Source organism: Balaenoptera acutorostrata, chromosome 3 (assembly GCF_949987535.1).
Source record: "Balaenoptera acutorostrata chromosome 3, mBalAcu1.1, whole genome shotgun sequence".
Taxonomy (NCBI): domain Eukaryota; kingdom Metazoa; phylum Chordata; class Mammalia; order Artiodactyla; family Balaenopteridae; genus Balaenoptera; species Balaenoptera acutorostrata.
This window is the reverse complement of record NC_080066.1, coordinates 1,097,725-1,116,949: the sequence shown is the minus strand read 5'-3', so window position 1 is coordinate 1,116,949 and position 19,225 is coordinate 1,097,725.

Below are 19,225 nucleotides of genomic sequence, written 5' to 3'. Positions count from 1 at the left end.
AAATGTGTGAGCCAGCACTGGCCCAGAAGAGTTTAATTAACGTTCTCCTGACCCTGGGTAGTGTGATTGTAAATTTCTTCAGCTTTCAGCCTCACAGCAATGGTGTGCACTATGCTTTTTTTTTTTTTTTAAAATCAGTCCTCATTTTTTTTTTAATTTATTTATTTTTGGCTGTGTTGGGTCTTCGTTTCCGTGCGAGGGCTTTCTCTAGTTGTGGCGAGTGGGGGCCACTCTTCATCGCAGTGTGCGGGCCTCTCACCATCGCGGCCTCTCTTGTTGTGGAGCACAGGTTCCAGACGCGCAGACTCAGTAGTTGTGGCTCACGGGCCTAGTTGCTCCGCAGCATGTGGGATCTTCCCAGACCAGGGCTCGAACCCGTGTCCCCTGCATTGGCAGGCAGACTCCCAACCACTGCGCCACCAGGGAAGCCCAGTCCTCATTTTTGAATCTGTTATCAAATCTAAGCTCGTACTGCTTGCCCCACAACAGGCCAGCAAGTCAAGAGACAAGCTGTTGGGCCAAGGAATAGCGACTTTATTTAGAAAACCAGCAAGCCAAGAAGATGGTGGACTAATGTCCTAAAGAACCATCCTAGCTCTGAATAGCATCCAGGCTTCTTTTATGCTAAGGGAAAAGGGGAAGCAGGAGGGTCCAGGATTAAAGGGTAAAGGCAGATTGCAGACTTCCTGGAGACACCTGGCCTTCAAGGGAAGCATAACATTTCTCTGTTCTTCTGCTTGCTCATATAGGCTGGATCACAAGGCTCCCGCAAAAACTTCAAGTTGTCAGCACTTATTTTTACTTCACACTGTTATCTCTGCTTATTAGCAAGACTTCTAGGCTGAAAGCAAACTTATCTACACGTAGCAGCCATAACTAACCCTGGCCCGTGTTATGGGAACTTTCTTCAGGGACCTTAATGAGCTATTTGAGCACAAGCAACATTCCTCTAATACTTAACTCTTTACGTGCAGAGCTAAAGTAATAGAATACATAGGCTGAAGTACGAGGGAGGCACTTCCAACATGGTGATAGTTCTGTTCTTCCTCTGCTACGAATTCGCAAGCTTAGCCCCTTTTCCATCTCTTCCATAGGTTCATCACACACTACAGATGTTATGTTAGCACTTCCTGGAGTGGCCCGATGCACAGATCAGAGAATTTCTTCTTCCTGTTTCTGGATGTCCCATATGATTGATTCCTTAACTTTAAACCTACAGACACAGCACTGTAACTCGTGCCTGAACAAAGCTTATTAAACACATGCATTTTCTTCAGAAAGCACATCACAACCTTCTTGTGCTCAGAACATCAGACAGCACTCTGCTTGGGGGCCATTTCAAACAGAACAGTCACCAAGCAAAAGCACAGAAATGTGAAAGACATGGCACTAAGAAGGCTGCAGAAAGGACACTTGTTCAGCGTGAGCTGAAACAAGAAGGCAGTGTTGCCTCGTTCAGTCTCAGCTGGAAACGTGTGCACAGGATGACTACGTGTCCTCACGTGATGGCAAAAGTGCCGTCAGTATCAGTATCGTGGTCACAAATACATTCCAGCAGGTGGGCAGATTTGCAAACACAGGATCTGCAAATGATGAGAATTAACCTTGGGAAGGATCGACTTGGGCTTTGGGAAGACCAGTGTTTCAGTCCTTCCGTGCCGTGTATGATGCCCCACCACCTGCCCACTGCTCCGTCCTCTTCTCACACCTTCTCTCGTTTGCTCACTCAGCTCCTTTCAGCCCATCTATCCCACTCAGTTCTCTGCTGCTTTGCAGCTTTCACACGTGCTCTTTCCTGTGCTTGAAATACTCTCCACTCTGTCAGTGTGTAGAAAATTTCTGTGCATTCTTCAGAGCTCACTTCAGAAGTCCCTTTCTTCAGGAAAGCCGCTGCCGCTCTCTCAGCCAGGTTAGGGCTCACCAATACGTGGTCTCCTGGCGCCAGTTAACGTTTCCTTTATCATACTCGTCACAACGATAACGAACTGTTACATTCATCACAACTTTAATTGTGCAAGTAGGCAATTCGAGAAGATTGGCCGAGAAGGGGTGAGATTCCCATTTTGGATGGATTGAACTGGGTACACCTGTGTGGTGTTGAAGGCGAGATTTCCAGAAGAATCAGATACAAAAAGCGGTAGCTGGAGGGACATGTCTTGAATGCAAAAAATATGTTTGGTTTGCAACAATCTTTCAGTGGTTGTTGAAACCTGAGGCTAGACAAAACCACCAAGGAAGACTGTGAGGAACAACCACAAGGGACAGAAACAAAGAACCTAGAAGAATGCAAACATTTAGGGGAAGTCAAAGGAGGTGGAGTCTGAGAGGCTGATGAGTGACTGCTGGAGACTCGGGAGGAGAACCCGGAGAGCAGGCGCTAGACACCGGGAAGGGAGTGTTTCAGGACGTGCAAGATGCTGCACGTTAAGTCAGATCAGGACTGAAAACGCATCTTTGGATTTAACTCTGAAGATCATTTACAACTTTAGCGAAAGGAATTTCTGTAGGGTATTAGAGTTAGAAGCCAGATCATAAGAGGTTTATTCAAATATTGAGAAGTTAGGTGATAAAAGCAATGACCACTGACTTCATTTTTTTATATACGTTTCAGGTGTACAACTTTGTAATTCAACATTCACTTCTATTGAAAGAAGTTTAGCAACATATACAACAGAAAATCAATAAATATTTATGACATTAATATATTAATAATATATCAATATAATTCTACTTAAAATAACACATTAATAGGTTATTATTAGTTATATTAAATAAAATAAAATAATTATATTAATAAAGTGTCAACTGATATTTTTGTAAATATTAATACAGTTAATTAATATAATCACACTATTATACATAATCATCATTAAATAATCCATCAGTACACTATTATTAACAATATATAGATCTGTTATATGTTATATCACATTATTAATTGCATTCTCTATGTGCATATCAGCATATTATTGATACAATCAATATATTAGCTAAGATACATTAGTGCCCCTTTAAGGATCTTAAGCATATAGCTGGGGGGGCTCCTATCATATCTTTGTTAGAGAAGATTAATATGGCTCATGTTATGCAGCCATCGATTTGGCAAATGTCTTTTCTATCCCAGTCAGAAAAGAGGATCTGAAACAGTTTGCAATTATGTGGAATCCACCATATATTGATACATTTACAGTTTTTCCCTGGGGCTAACTTAACTTCCCCGCTGACGGTCATAATATAATCAGAAGATACCTGGATCACCTGGACATCCTGTGGCACATGCTGACCTATTACAAACTGACCTATTACACTGATGATATCTGCTCACTGGGCAGGGTGAGCAAGAGATGCTGGCTGCAGAGACCTTGGCAAGACCCGTGGGCCCCATGGGACAGGAGATAGTTGCCATGAAGATTTGCAAACCTGCCACTTCGGTAGAAAATGTGAGTGTCTGGGGGTTGAGGCATACTGGGACATCCCTTCAGGGTTAAAAGACAAATTGTTACATCTTGCATCTCTTCCCACAAAGAAGAAAATCCTGCCCCTCTTAGGGCTCTTCACATTCCATGCCTAGGCACACAGCTCCCAGTCATGTACTGAGTGGTCTGAAATTCTGGCTGCTTTGAGTCAACTCTGCAGCAGGAAAGGGCTCTGTAGCAGGTCTGGGCTGCACCACAGCAGTGCTGACATTTGGCCATTCAATATGGCAGACCCTGCAGTGTTGGAAGGATGGGTGGGGAGAAAAGATGCTATAACGAGTTTAAGGCAAGTTCAAGAGGAATAGCTCTTTTGTCTTTCTAGAAATAATTCCTGGTGTGTCACTGGACCCCGGTAGAGGCCGAATGCTTTACCACGGAGCACTGAGAGGCCCATATGTCTGAAACTGCTCATTGTGGGCTGGGTTCTCTTGAACCCACCAGTCATTAAGTCTGGGGGTCCCAGCAACCACCCGTAATAAGGTGGAAGTGCTGTATCATCTCAGTGATTGAGTTTGAGCAGTGCTAGTAAGATGTGCTATTGGGACTTCCCTGGTGGTCCAGTGGCTAAGACTCCATGCTTCCAAGGCGGGGGGCCCAGGTTCGATCCCCGGTCAGGGAACTTGATTCCACATGCCGCAACTGAAAGATCCTGCGTGCCCCAATGAAGATCCCGTGTGCTGCAACTGAGACCCAGCACAGCTAAATAAATAAATACATATTTTTTAAAAAGAATAAAATAGATGCACTCTTAAGCCCAGACTCCCCTTCTCCCCACCGGAGTCGTAAAAGCGTATTTCCTATATAGCACATTTGAACATATAGGGCAAAGTAAGAGCTGCTGAAAGAGGGGGAAAGCTTGAATTTGGTTCATGGATGGATTGAATTGGATAGTCCTGTTATGTGGGTGCAGGCTTAAAACGGATAGCAGATGCATTACACTCACTCAAGGGTAACCTTAAAAGAGAGTGTTGAGGGAAAAATATTTCCAATGGGTAGAACTTTGAGTCATCACCTTTTCGTCCACTTCATGTAGAAAGAAAGCAGTCCAAGGTGAGAATTTATATGAGCTCATAGGCAGTGGTGAATAGCCCGATTGGCTGATCAAGAGCCTGAAAGAAAAGGACTGACAGATGGGAGACAAAGAAGCATGGGCTGGAGGCGTGGGAAAGGACATTCGAGGCAAGTGTGATGATCTTCCTATGTGTCCTTGCAGTTCCTGCCATCAAGAGGTGGGTCTGTCTCTCCATCTCTTCAATCTGGGTTAGGCCATGTGACTTTGGCCAATAGAACAACAGCAAAAGGATGCAAGTACAGGCTTCAAACATGCCGGGGCATTGGGGCTTGCCCTCTCTTGCTTCTAGGAACTCTTCTGCCACTTATGGGAAAAGCTTGGCCCAGTCTCTTGGAGGATGAGAGCACATGGAGAGAGCCTCCACCAGCCCAGCGCCGTCAGCCAAGGTCCAAATGCACGAGTGAGCCCCACTGACATGACATGGAGCAGAGGCAAGCCATCCCAGCTGAGGCCCACTCAAATCCCCAACCTTTAGAATCAAGAGCAAATGAATGCTTGTTGTTTGAAACCAGTAAGTGCTGGAGCAGTAAAAGCTAACTGATAACACAGCTTTCTAGGCTTTGCTCCTAATCTATTAATAGGATTTAAGGAACTCTCTTGCCAAAGGCTGGCTTTGGGACTTGATTCTGAATCAGAAAGTCAGATATGAGATTCAGACTTGGTTAAAACCTTTGTCCAGCACACCTGCCTTCCTTTCCTAGGGCATTAAGCCCCATGCATCAGCCTTAGAGGTGGAAGTCTGCAACGGAATATGATTTAAGGAAGAAATTTGATGAAAAACATTTGCTTGATATTTTCAAAATATTATCCCTATTACTGAAGTTAGCAAGAAGCCAGGGGAACAATTACTCTCATGCACTGCTGATGGTAGAATAGATTATATGGACATTTTGGAAGGCACATTGGCAGTATTGACCAAAAACAAACAAACAAAAAACAACCATGAATCTACTCTTTGTCTAAGCAATTCTGTTTCTTTGTATCAGTTCATGATATGAAGAAACACGTGTGTTCAAAGAGGCATACACAAGGTGTTCATTGCAACATTTTAATAGCAAAAAAATTGAAAGTAGAAAAATAATAATGTATATGATGGTATGCCCATATTGTGGAATATTAGGTAGTAGTTAAAAAAATGAGGTAAATCTATTTGTACTGGCTAGGAAATATCTCCAAGATACATTCTCAAGTGAATGTATTAGTTCAAGAAATGCTAAATTCTCTTACAGGTAAATTCCAAAATCTCAGTGGCTTAACAACGGAAGTTGTTTTCTTTCCTCATACAAACTACAGCGAACAGCAAAGCAGAGCGTGGATCTGCTCCTGCAGTCATTCAGGGCTTCAGGCTGACAGACTGTCTCAATCTTCACCCAGAGTTTCTCAGGTCTCCCTGGGCATTTGTCCAGCCAACAGTCGGAGGAAAACAGAAGAAATCCTTGGAGGGACTTTTTATGGTATCAGTCCTAGAATTGACACCCATCACTTCTGCCCATATTTCATCGGCCAGAATTCAGTCACACAACCTCATCTAGTTGCAAGGGTAGCTGGGAATGTAGTCTAGTTGTGAGGAAGGAGCCCGAGCAATGAACTTGGGGAACAGTCTGTGCCCAAAGGCTGTTAGAATCCATGCCCACACCCTTACCCCCAGCTTCCCTGGATATTTGTTGCCAAAGTCTGATTCCTCCGGAGTGTTGCTTGCCTTTTCCACGCTTACTCTCTGCACTTGCACTCCAAGGTTTGTGGCGATCTGATTGTAGTTTGGGTCTAGAGGTCATAAGAGGTGGAAGGGTGGGTTTCGAGGATAATGTGGCATCTCTTTGCAAGAAAACTATCTCAGATGAGGGCTCTGCCAGGTCTTCAAGTAAGAGGAAGTTTCTCTTCAGACAGAGGAAGGAGCTGCTTCCTTGTCAAGGGGTGTCAACTCTGTTCAGATTCTCTGTAATCACTAGGATCCCACTCTTTCCAAACCAGGTCCGTAATTTTAGCATAAAAAAGACCCAGAGAAGCTGGGAATTCAGCGGAGGTTGTAATTTTGCAATCTCTAGTCTCAGACATTGGGTCTGTTTTTCACACACCCTGGCTTCACGGCTATGAGAGACCAGAGACCCCTTAGGTCCATCACAGAAGCTCCCTGGTCCTCTGACCAGACGTTAGTTGACAGTTCCAAGCCCTGAGCTTGCCTTTTCCTTTCTTTTCCTCTGCAGGGCAGTCCAAGGGAGCAGCCCACTTTCAATGCCTTAGTCTTCACTTCTATCCTTGCTGTATCGCAGCTGCCTCCCTTTCAAGATGCTCTTCATTCCAAACAACTTCAGGCGATAATTTTAAAATGCACTTGCTACTCCAAGCCATGGACTCTAGTATTCCATTTTCCACAGCCTTCGAATCTACCAGATCCAGTACTAATCCTGGAGCCCCGTCCTTGTGGATCTCTTTCCCGATACCATTTCTGGACAAAACACTACCAGTCAGGGTTCAGTCAGGAAAACACCTCATTCAGGTGATTTAAACCAGGAAACACGTAACTCAGGGGATTCGGGGCTCACACGACTGCTGACAGGACTACAGGAGCAAAAGTCAGGAGAGGCAGTGCTAGCACTTGGGGAATCGGGAAGTTCAGGAATCTCGGGAAGACGGCAGTGATGATCCCAGCTGCCTGCAGTGTCCGGACAGGTGATTCCCAGGAGGAACCACGTCACGTCCAGAAACTGTGCTTGCGTCGGCAGAGGCCCGCTAGTGCAGCCTTGTTTCTAAAGCAGGAATGGCCTCTGCTTCCCTTCCACCTTGCAGATCTCAAGCAAGGGCTGGAAATTAATGGACGCTAAACTGGAAACATGGGGCAGGGGAGCCTGGGAAGCACACTTTGCAGGTTTCCAGCCCCTGCAATGCCGGAAGAGCATAGGAAGGAACTGAGATAACAGTCAATCTACAGAAAAGGAAAACAAACAAACACAAAAACAGTCGTGGAACAATATGCACAAAATAATGCCATTTAGGGGAGAATAAAATCTTCACAAAATAAATCTAATTATAAAGCTGAAGAAATACACAGACAGAGTCTAGAGGGAAGCACCAAACTTACTTTGTGGCTGGCTGGTATGGGTTGAATCACAGGCAGATGAGTTTTATTGAAATTTTCGGTAATTTTTTACAATAAGAGTATGTATTCAGGTAAATGAAATAACAGGTGGTAAAAGGATGGAGGAACATAAGGTAAAAACTTGAGAGAGTTTGGATTAAGAAAACTTTAATTTTTTTTAAAGGATGCAGAATCTTATGTATATTTATAGACTGGGGGAAGGAGCCCAAAATTCTGAAGAGGTTGGACGTAAGGGGGCTGGGACGTGGAGGAAGATCTTGGTGGAGTCCAGAGAGGCTGGGCTGCAGGTCCAGGCGGGGGACCTCAGCCGCAGAGACGCAGGGCGCCAGGGCCCGAGCAGGTGCTGCTGCAGGAAGTGTGGGGAGAAAGCCCAGAGGGGCTGCGCTGGGTGGCCGGTGACGGGGCGTCAGGCCCCCTGAGAGTGAGGGGCGGCGCGCGGTGCGGCCACTGCGCCTCTTGGCCTGAGCGGAACCTGCCGAGGATGCTGCCGTGCGTGTCAGGGCGTGGGGAGCCCGAGTCGCCCGGCGGGGTGCCCTCGAGCCGAGAGGCAGGCCTGGTGTTTCCGAGGATGACAGACCTCTCCCATGACATCATCAGGAAAGCAGGCTTCTCAGGCTCAGGATCACTAACACCGGGGGTCAGAGAACGCCCCGTGCTGGGCGCTGGCCCGGGCGCTGTGACGTTTAACAGCATCCCGCCTGGCCTCCACCCACGGGGCGCCGGTAGCACCGCCCAAACTAGTTATTTCAACCAACAGCATCTCCAGACGTTTTCAGATACCTCTTGGGGGAAGTGAGCAAGATCTCCTCTGGGTCAGAACCACCGATTTCGAGCTGGACTTCATGCCCACAAGCCAGGCGCTTCTCAGGACGGGGCTGGAGGCCCTGCTCCCGGGCACCCTGCCGGCCCGCGCGGAGGGAGGGAAGGTCCCGGGAAGCCAGGCCACACTCTCGGCGCCGCGCCCGCCCCAGGTGCCAGTGTGCGCGTGTCCCCCCGCCAAAGCCAGGTCACCCACTGGCCAATCCTTCCCTTAAGTCGCTTCTCACTGTCACCCCCTCAAAGAAGAGAAAAAGAAAATTAAGTCAAAGGTGTGCATCATAATTTTCATCAAAGCATGTCACGGGATATTCCCCTTCCTCTTCTGGAATCTTCCTGTCCCCAAGCCCCCTCATTTATCTTGAATGTATTGACACCTACTGCTTTCCAGGCATTGTAGCAGGGCTGGGCACTCAGATACAGCAGGTGTGCTCCCCGCCCTTGAGGGGTTCATATCAAACGAGTGTAATAGAAAGTGGTAAATATTGGGCTTGCCTGGTGGCGCAGTGGTTGGGAATCTGGCTGCCAATGCAGGAGACACGGGTTCGAGCCCTGGTCTGGGAAGATCCCACATGCCGCGGAGCAACTGGGCCCGTGAGCCACAACTGCTGAGCCTGCGCGTCTGGAGCCTGTGCTCCGCAACAAGAGAGGCCGCGATAGTGAGAGGCCCGCGCACCGCGATGAAGAGAGGCCCCCGCTCGCCGCAACTAGAGAAAGCCCTCGCACAGAAACGAAGACCCAACACACCCAAAAATAAATAAATAATTTTTTTAAAAAAAGGAATTATATTTTTTAAAAAGTGGTAAATATTAATGCACCCACACACCCAGCATTTCACGAGCAGGGCCCAGGGCGAATCGCTGCAGGAAGGTGCAGTCACGGAGGAGCCTTAGTGGTGCAGATATTTCGGTTACGTCCTGAAGGGTGCTTAGACCTGTGGCGGCAGGAGAATGGGTTGTGCAAACAATGAGGCATAGCCGCGTGCTGTGCTTAGAAATCTTTGAAAAGGTAGATGCAGCTGAAATATGGTGAGTGGGGCGGAAATCAACCAGGGACCACATTATGATGGCCTGTGCCAGCTGTGTTAAGCAATGTGGGCTTGTCCTGTAAGTGCAGACTTTTAGGCCTGGGAGCCTCGGCCCTGCTGGGATCTTTTTTTTTTTTTTTTTAATTTTTATTGAAGTATAGCTGACTTACAGTGTTGTGTTAATTTCTGCTGTACAGCAAAGTGACTCAGTTATCCGTATATATATTCTTTTTCATATTCTTTTCCATGATGGTTTATCACAGACATTGAATATAATTCCCTGTGCTACACAGTAGGACCTTGTTGTTTATCCATCCTATATATACTAGTTTGCATCTGCTAACCCCAAACTCCCAGTCCTTCCCTCCTCCACCCCCCCCCTTCCCCCCTTGGGCCCTGCTCTGATCTTAACCTCTCTGAGTGGGTCACCCTTTCCTCCTCTCTTTTAATCCAAGACCCAACCTTTAGCTTCAGTTAAATATAACCCAGCCAGCCACTTGAAATCCCACAGAGAAATTTCTCCATTATGTTTTTTTTCTCTTTCTGTTTTTACCTCTGCAAAACAGACCCCATAATTTCCATCAATACACCTCCTGGGGTCTTCATAACTCTGTTATGTTCTACTTTCTGCTTTTTAGAATCCACAGTACCCCCGCCTCTGCAAACTCCTAGCTTTGGCCCAAATTCATTTCCCTCTCCCCATCAACATAACCAGGAAACCCTCGTTACCACTACTGGGGTATTGTATTCCGGAAATGGTAAAAATCCAAGCCCCAGTTTCTGGGCATGATTCTTTTAGTAAAGATTAATTCTCCTTGCACCAATCGTGCTGGACATAAAACTTTACACAGTGATTTTTCTAGCTATTTTTTCCCCTTGGAGAAAGTGGCTCTCACGGTGAGTGTTGTCATAGGCACAGAGCAGCCTGCGCTGCGCGGCGTCTCCCACCAGTCCGTCCTGATGTGCGTTTTTAATTCTGAAAGTACCTCCGAACAGAGAATACATGCTCAAGCTGTTACCAGAGGAGTTCTTGGGCGTTGTTTCATAGCAGCTAGCTGAGAACAAGTTGCTGCAGGAAGGGGACAGGTTGGGAGGTGAGAGATAAGAGACAGAGACAGAGACAGAGCCAGCTTTCCCCACATCCTAATTTGCCCCTACAGTGTTCTTTCCTAAAGAACACTGACGTGGGATCAGGCACAGACCACGCTCACTCTGAACCCTGAACCCTGCCCTTTGCACTCTCTTTGTACCTGTTCAGTATCACAAAGACACACCCAGCTTATCAGGAGGGCTGGAGCCTCGGAGGGGGCGGCGGGGGGGGGGGGGGGGGCGGTATGCAGGAGGAGAAACATGGCTCGTCTTCTTCTGGCCCTGACTAATGATGACTTTTCTTTATATTTCCCTTGTATTCTTTATTTTTATATTTTTTTCCTTTCCTCAAAGTGAAAGGCATTGGAGGAGTAAAGCAGATGATGTCGAGCAAGACTTGGGAAGTATAGTCAGCAAATATGGAAGTTTCTAAAGTATCAGTAGTAATTATGGGTCTGTATGTCTGTACTGTGCAATTTCCATAAATTTTTTAAATGGAGAGGACAGAAAGATGCCTCCAGAATTTTCAGGGAGGGTCAAAAATTGATAAAGAATTCTAAAAAGATATTAATACTTTTGTTTCTGTCTCCCAGTTCCCCACTGATATAGCTCAATCCACGTAGCCAGGAAAAAACTTTCACAACTCTATCCCAGAAAAACTGTCCTTCTCCTGGAGATAAAAGTTTAGGCTTTGCCGAGCTGGTCCCAGCAAAGGTGGAGGGCAGGCCGTGTACCCATGGAGGGCCGTCACCCACTGGGACCACCTGCCCTCAGCTAGCCCCCGGCCACTCGGACGTGCCCTGACCCTGACCGTGGCCGCTGTAGAGAGGTGTGGGCTTCTGGGGGCTCAGCCCGGGTCTTCCCCAACCCCCGACAGCCTCTCCTCTCACTAAGCATATATCCTCTTCTCTCTCTCTCTCTTTTTTTTTGACCTTGCCTTTTGGCACACGGGATCTTAGTTCCCCAGCCAGGGATTGAACTTGTGCCCCCAGCAGTGGAAGCGTGAAGTCGTAACCACTGGACTGCTAGGGAAGTCCCATATCATCTTTTCTTTTCCATGGTAATTCTCTGATAATTTCTCTCTCTTTGTGTTTTGATCAGAATTCTGATAGAATTCTTCAAGTTGATTTTTGGATTTTTTTCTTTTTACAGAAATGTTCACTCTATTAATCATTCCCTTTATTTGAGGTTTTTTGTTTGTTTGTTTGTTTTCCTTCAGAAATAGAAAGAAGAAATTGTAAAGGAAATAGATTATAGAGTTGGCTATCAATCTATTTTTTAATAAAAAAAATTTAAACTTCCCTGTCAATTACCCCAATACAAAAATTAATAAGCAAATGGACAAACTAGAAAAAAGTATTATATATATATATGTATTTATTATTATTATTTTTTAAACGGGCTTTGGCACTAGAGATGTGGAATGGGGAGGTGGGTTAAGACCATGAGGCCCTAGAGGCAGTTAGATTTGAATCATGGCCCTACTGTCACTAGAAGTGACCCAGTTACTAACTTTATTTATTTATTTATTTATTATTATTATTTTTTAATAGCAGGAATTTTTTTTAATAGTAATCTTTTATTTATTTATTTGTTTTTATATTTATTTTTGGCTGTGTTGGGTCTTCGTTTCTGTGCGAGGGCTTTCTCTAGTTGTGGCAAGCGGGGGCCACTCTTCATCATGGACTAACTTTATTTTGACTCAGTTTCCTCACATCTAAAATGGAGATAATAGTAAAGCCTCTCTCACAGGACTGTTTCTGAGGATTGAATAATCTATTTCATTCAAAGCACTTAGAACAGTGCCGGGCTCAGAGTAAATGCCCAACAAATGGTAGTAACATTAATTAATGATGACTTGTGGGAAAAACCAACCTAGTTGTCTTATTTTATACCAGAAAAAATTTCAAAGAGATTAAATCATACGTAAAACATGAAAATAAAAGAATTAAGAAAAAAGCACAGAGTTGAGGTTGAAAGCATCACATGATATCCAGAAGCCCAAGAAAAGTGATACATTTGTTTGCATCTTTAATACATTTGTTCCATCTTTAATATGGAAAAAACCCACAAAGTTAAAAAATAACAAAATGGGAAAAAATACCTGCAACAGATATGTGAAACAAAGGGTTACTCTCTCTTCCATACAAAGAGCTCTTTCAAATTAATAAGACAGAACAAGAGCAATATAGGCAAAGGATATGAATAGGAAATTTACCAACAAAAATGTGAAAAAATGTTCAAACTCCCTGAAGATCAAAGAAATGAAAATGAAGTCAGGATAGCATTTCCCTATCAGATTTGTCGTGATACTTTTGATAAAACCCATTGTTGGCAAATATATGGTAAAATGTACAGTACCATAAAATATTGATGGTACTACAAACTTACATTTTTATAGGGCAGTTTGGCAATATCTATCAAAATATAAAACATGCATATCCTCTGATACATCATTCTCACTTTTAGAAATTTATCACTAGAAGATAAGCCCACAGTTATGCAAAGATGAAGTATAAGGATATTCAGTGTAGTATTGTTTGAAATAGCAAAATGAAAACAAATAAACAAAAATAGTTTAAATGTTAAACTGTTAAATAAATGACAGGCACATAAAATAAAATATTATTCACCCTTGGAAAAGTATGATATAGAGTTGTGTTCACTACGAGGAAAGATACCCACATGCATATCCAAAGGGCAATGTTCAGGGCAGCAGTCGTGGCAGAGCAGGTTATAAAGCAGTAGTAAGAGCCCACTTTATTTAAAAAATAAAACTACACACACATACACACAATACATAGTCACCATATTTGTGTGTATGTATATACGTAAATATATGTATGTAGATACGTGTATGTATTCATATATATCCATTGGTATGCATGCATGTATATGAAGGAGAAAGAAAATATTCACTAAAGCATTGGGTTATGGATTTATGAATGACTTTAATTTTCTTCATGTTTTTATGTATTCCTTAAAAAGTTATTTAATTTCAAAAAGAAGTTATTTAATTTTTTTTTAATTTTGGAAAAAAAAAACCTTGAAACTCCAGAGACCAGAGAGCTGAGCTAATTCCAGAGCCAAGATTCCCAGTGGGTGACTAGGGGGCTGTACCAATAAGCACAAAGCCTCAGCTCAATCAATTTTTGTTTTGAATTTTATTATTATTATTTTTAATACAGCAGGTTCTTATTAGGTATCTATTTTATACATATTAGTGTATATATGTCAATTCCAATCTCCCAATTCATCACACCACCACCACCCCGCTTTCCCTCCTTGTTTCTTCTCTACATCTGTGTCTCTATTTCTGCCTTGCAAACCGGTTCATCTGTACTATTTTTCTAGATTCTGCATATATGCGTTAATATACAATATTTGTTTTTCTCCTTCTGACTTACTTCACTCTGTATGACAGTCTCTAGGTCCATCCATGTCTCTACAAATGACCCAATTTCGTTCCTTTTTATGGCTGAGTAATATTCCATTGTATGTATGTACCGCATCTTCTTTATCCATCCGTCTGTTGATGGACACTTAGGTTGCTTCCGTGTCCTGGCTATTGTAAATAGAGCTGCAGTGAACATTGTGGTACATGACTCTTTTTACAGTTTTCTCTGGGTATATGCCCAGTAGTGGGATTGCTGGGTCATATGGTAATTCTATTTTTAGTTTTTTAAGGAACCTCCATACTGTTCTCCATAATGGCTGTATCAATTTACATTCCCACCAACAGTGCAAGAGGGTTCCCTTTTCTCCACACCCTCTCCAGCATTTGTTGTTTGTAGATTTTTTGATGATGCCCATTCTGACCCGTGTGAGGTGATACCTCATTGCAGTTTTGATTTGCATTTCTCTAATAATTAGTGATGTTAAGCAACTTTTCATGTGCCTCTTGGCCATCTGTATGTCTTCTTTGGAGAAATGTCTACGTAGGTCTTCTGCCCATTTTTTTTTTTTTTTAATATTTTATTTATTTATTTATTTATGGCTGTGTTGGGTCTTCGTTTCTGTGCGAGGGCTTTCTCCAGTTGCGGCAAGCGGGGGCCACTCTTCATCGCGGTGCGCGGGCCTCTCACTATCGCGGCCTCTCTTGTTGCGGAGCACAGGCTCCAGACGCGCAGGCTCAGTAATTGTGGCTCACGGGCCCAGTCGCTCACGGCATGTGGGATCTTCCCAGACCAGGGCTCGAACCCGTGTCCCCTGCATTGGCAGGCAGATTCTCAACCACTGCGCCACCAGGGAAGCCCTCTGCCCATTTTTTGATTGGGTTGTTTGTTTTTTTAATATTGAGCTGCATGAGCTGTTTATATATTTTGGAGATTAATCCTTTGTCCATTGATTTGTTTGTAAATATTTTCTCCCATTCTGATGGTTGTCTTTTCGTCATGTTTATAGTTTCCATTGCTCTGCAAAAGCTTTTAAGTTTCATTAGGTCCCATTTGTTTATTTTTGTTTTTATTTCTGTTACTCTAGGAGATGGGTCAAAAAAGATCTTGCCGTGATTTATATCAAAGAGTGTTCTTCCTATGTTTTCCTCTAAGAGTCTTATAGTGTCCAGTCTTACATTTAGGTCTCTAATCCATTTTGAGTTGTTTTTGTGTATGGTGTTAGGGAGTGTTCTAATTTCATTCTTTTACATGTAGCTGTCCAGTTTTCCCAGCACCACTTATTGAAGAGACTGTCTTTTCTCCATTGTATACCTTTGCCTCCTTTGTCATAGATTAGTTGACCATAGGTGCGTGGGTTTATCTCTGGGCTTTCTATCCTGTTCCATTGATCTATATTTCTTTTTTTGTGCCAGTACCATATTGTCTTGATGACTGTAGCTTTGTAGTATAGTCTGAAGTCAGGGAGTCTGATTCCTCCAGCTCCTTTTATTCCCCTCAAGATTGCTTTTGCTATTTGGGGTCTTTTGTGTCTCCATACAAATTTTAAGATTTTTTGTTCTAGTTCTGTAAAAAAATGCCATTGGTAGTTTGATAGGGATTGCATTGAATCTGTAGATTGCTTTGGGTAGCATAGTCATTTTCACAATATTGACTCTTCCAATCCAAGAACATAGTATATCTCTCCATCTGTTTGTGTCATCTTTAATTTCTTTCATTAGTGTCTTATAGTTTTCTGAGTACAGGTCTTTTACCTCCTTAGGTAGCTTTATTCCTAGGTATTTTATTCTTTTTGTTGCAATGGTAAATGGGATTGTTTCCTTAATTTCTCCTCTGATCTTTCGTTGTTAGTGTATAGGAATACAGGAGATTTCTGTGCATTAATTTTGTATCCTGCAACTTTACAAAATTCATTGATTAGCTCTAGTAGTTCTCTGGTGGCATCTTTAGGATTATCTATGTATAGTATCATGTCATCTGCAAACAGTCACAGTTTTACTTCTTCTTTTCCAATTTGTATTCTTTTTATTTCTTTTTCTTCTCTGATTGCCATGGCTAGGACTTCCAAAACTATGTTGAATAAGAGTGGCGAGAGCGGACATCCTTGTCTTGTTCCTGATCTTAGAGGAAATGCTTTCAGTTTTTCACCATTGAGAATGATGTTTGCTGTGGGTTTGTCGTATATGGCCTTAATTATGTTGAGGTAGGTTCCCTCTATGTCCACTTTCTGGAGAGTTTTTATCGTAAATGGGTGTTGAATTTTGTCAAAAGTTTTTTCTCCATCTATTGAGATGATCATATCGTTTTTATTCTTCAGTTTGTTAATATGGTGTATTACACTGATTGATTTGCATATATTGAAGAATCCTTGCATCCCTGGGATAAATCCCACTTGACCATGGTGTGTGATCCTTTTAATGTGTTGTTGGATTCTGTTTGCTAGTATTTTGTTGAGGATTTTTGCATCTATATTCATCAGTGATATTGGTCTGTAATTTTCTTTTTTTTGTAGTATCTTTGTCTGGTTTTGGTATCAGGGTGATGGTGGCCTCGTAGAATGAGTTTGGGAGTGTTCCTTCCTCTGCAATTTTTTGAAAGAGTTTGAGAAGGATGGGTGTTAGCTCTTCTCCAAATGTTTGATAGAATTCACCTGTGAAACCATCTGGTCCTGGACTTTCATTTGTTGGGAGATTTTTAATCACAGTTTCAATTTCATTACTTGTGACTGGTCTGTTCATATTTTCTATTTCTTCCTGGTTCAGTCTTGGAAGCTTATACCTTTCTAAGAATTTGTCCATTTTTTCCAGGTTGTCCATTTTATTGGCATAAAGTTGCTTGTAGTAGTCTCTTAGGATGCTTTGTATTTCTGCGGTGTCCATTGTAACTTCTTTTTCGTTTCTGATTTTATTGATTTCAGTCTTCTCCCTCTTTTTCTTGATGAGTCTGGCTAAAGGTTTATCCATTTTGTTTATCTTCTCAAAGAACCAGCTTTTAGTTTTATTGATCTTTGCTATTGTTTTCTTTGCTTCTCTTTCATTTATTTCTGCTCTGATCTTTGTGATTTCTTTCCCTCTACTAACTTTGGGTTTTGTTTGTTCTTCTTTCTCTAGTTCCTTTAGGTGTAAGGTTATATTGTTTATTTGAGGTTTTTTTGTTGTTTCTTGAGGTAGGATTGTATTGCTATAAAATTCCCTCTTAGAATTGCTTTTGCTGCATTCCATAGGTTTTGGATCACGGTGTTTTCATTGTCATTTGTCTGTAGGTATTTTTTGATTTCCTCTTTGATTTCTTCAGTGATCTCTTGGTTATTTAGTAACGTATTTTTTAGCCTCCATGTGTTTGTGTTTTATACAGTTTTTTCCCTGTAATTTATTTCTAATCTTATAGTGTTGTGGTCAGAAAAGATGCTTGATATGATTTCAATTTTCTTAAATTTACCGGCTTGATTTGTGACCCAAGATGTGATCTATTCTGGAGAATGTTCCATGTGCACTTGAGAAGAAAGTGTATTCTGCTGTTTTCAGGTGGAATGTCTTATAAATATCAATTAAACCTATCTGGTCTATTGTGTCATTTAAAGCTTGTGTTTCCTTATTAATTTTCTGTCTGGATGATCTGTCCATTTATGTAGGTGAGGTGTTAAAGTCCCCCACTATTATTTTGTTACTGTTGCTTTCCTCTTTTATAGGTGTTAGCATTTGCCTTATGTATTGAGGTGCTCCTATGTTGGGTACATATATATTTATAATTGTTATGTCTTCTTCTTGGATTTATCCCTTGATCACTATGTAGTCTCCTTATTTGTCTCTTGTAACATTCTTTATTTTAAAGGCGATTTTATCTGATATGAGTATTGCTACTCCAGCTTTCTTTTGATTTCCGTTTGCATGGAATATCTTTTTCCATCGCCTCACTTTCGGTCTGTATGTGTCCCTAGGTCTGAAGTGGATTTCTTATAGACAGCATATATACAGGTCTTGTTTTTGTATCCATTCAGTGAGCCTGTGTCTTTTGGTTGGAGCATTTAATCCATTCACAGTTTAGGTAATTATCGATATGTATGTTCCTATTACCATTTTCTTAATTGTTTTGGGTTTGGTTTTGTAGGTCTTTTTCTTCTCTTGTGTTTCCCACTTAGAGAAGTTCCTTTAGCATTTGTTGTAGAGCTGGTTTGGTGGTGCTGAATTCTCTTAGCTTTTGCTTGTCTGTAAAGCTTTTGATTTCTCCGTCAAATCTGAATGAGATCCTTGCCGGGTAGAGTAATCTTCGTTGTAGGTTCTTCCCTTTCATCACTTTAAATATATCCTGCCACTCCCTTCTGGCTTGTAGAGTTTCTGCTGACAAATCAGCTGTTAACCTTATGGGAGTTCCCTTGTATGTTATTTGTGTTCCCTTGTGTGTGTATGTGTATATGTTATTTGTATGTTATGTGTATGTTATGTGTATGTTATTTGTATGTGTGTATGTTATTTGTGTTCCCTTGTATGTTATTTCCCTTGTTGCTTTTAATAATTTTTCTTTGTCTTTAATTTTTGTCAGTTTGATTACTATGTGTCTCGGCCTGTTTCTCCTTGAGTTTATCCTGCCTGGGACTCCCTGTACTTCTTGGACTTGGTTGGCTGTTTCCTTTCCCATGTTAGGGAAGTTTTTGACTATAACCTCTTCAAATATTTTCTTGGGTCCTTTCTCTCTCTCTTCTCTTTCTGGGACCCCTATAATGCAAATGTTGGTGCGTTTAATGTTGTCCCAGAGGTCTCTTAGGCTGTCTTCATTTCTTTTCATTCTTTTTTCTTTATTCTGTTCCATGGCAGTGAATTCCACCATTCTGTCTTCCAGGTCACATATCCTTTCTTCTGCCTCAGTTATTCTGCTCTTGATTCCTTCTAGTGTATTTTTCATTTCAGTTATTGTACTGTTCATCTCTGTTTGTTTTTTCTTTAACTCTTCTAGGTATTTGTTTTTGAATTCTTCTAGGTCTTTGTTAAACATTTATTGTATCTTCTCGACCATTGCCTCCATTTTTTTTCCGAGGTCCTGGATCACCTTCACTATCGTTATTCTGAATTCTTTTTTCTGGAAGGCTGCCTATCTCCACTTCATTTAGTTGTTTTTCTGGGGTTTTATCTTGTTCCTTCATCTGGTACATAGCCCTCTGCCTTTTCATCTTGTCTATCTTTCTGTGAATGTGGTTTTTGTTCCACAGGCTGCAGGACTGTAGTTCTTCTTGCTTCTGCTGTCTGCCCTCTGGTGGAT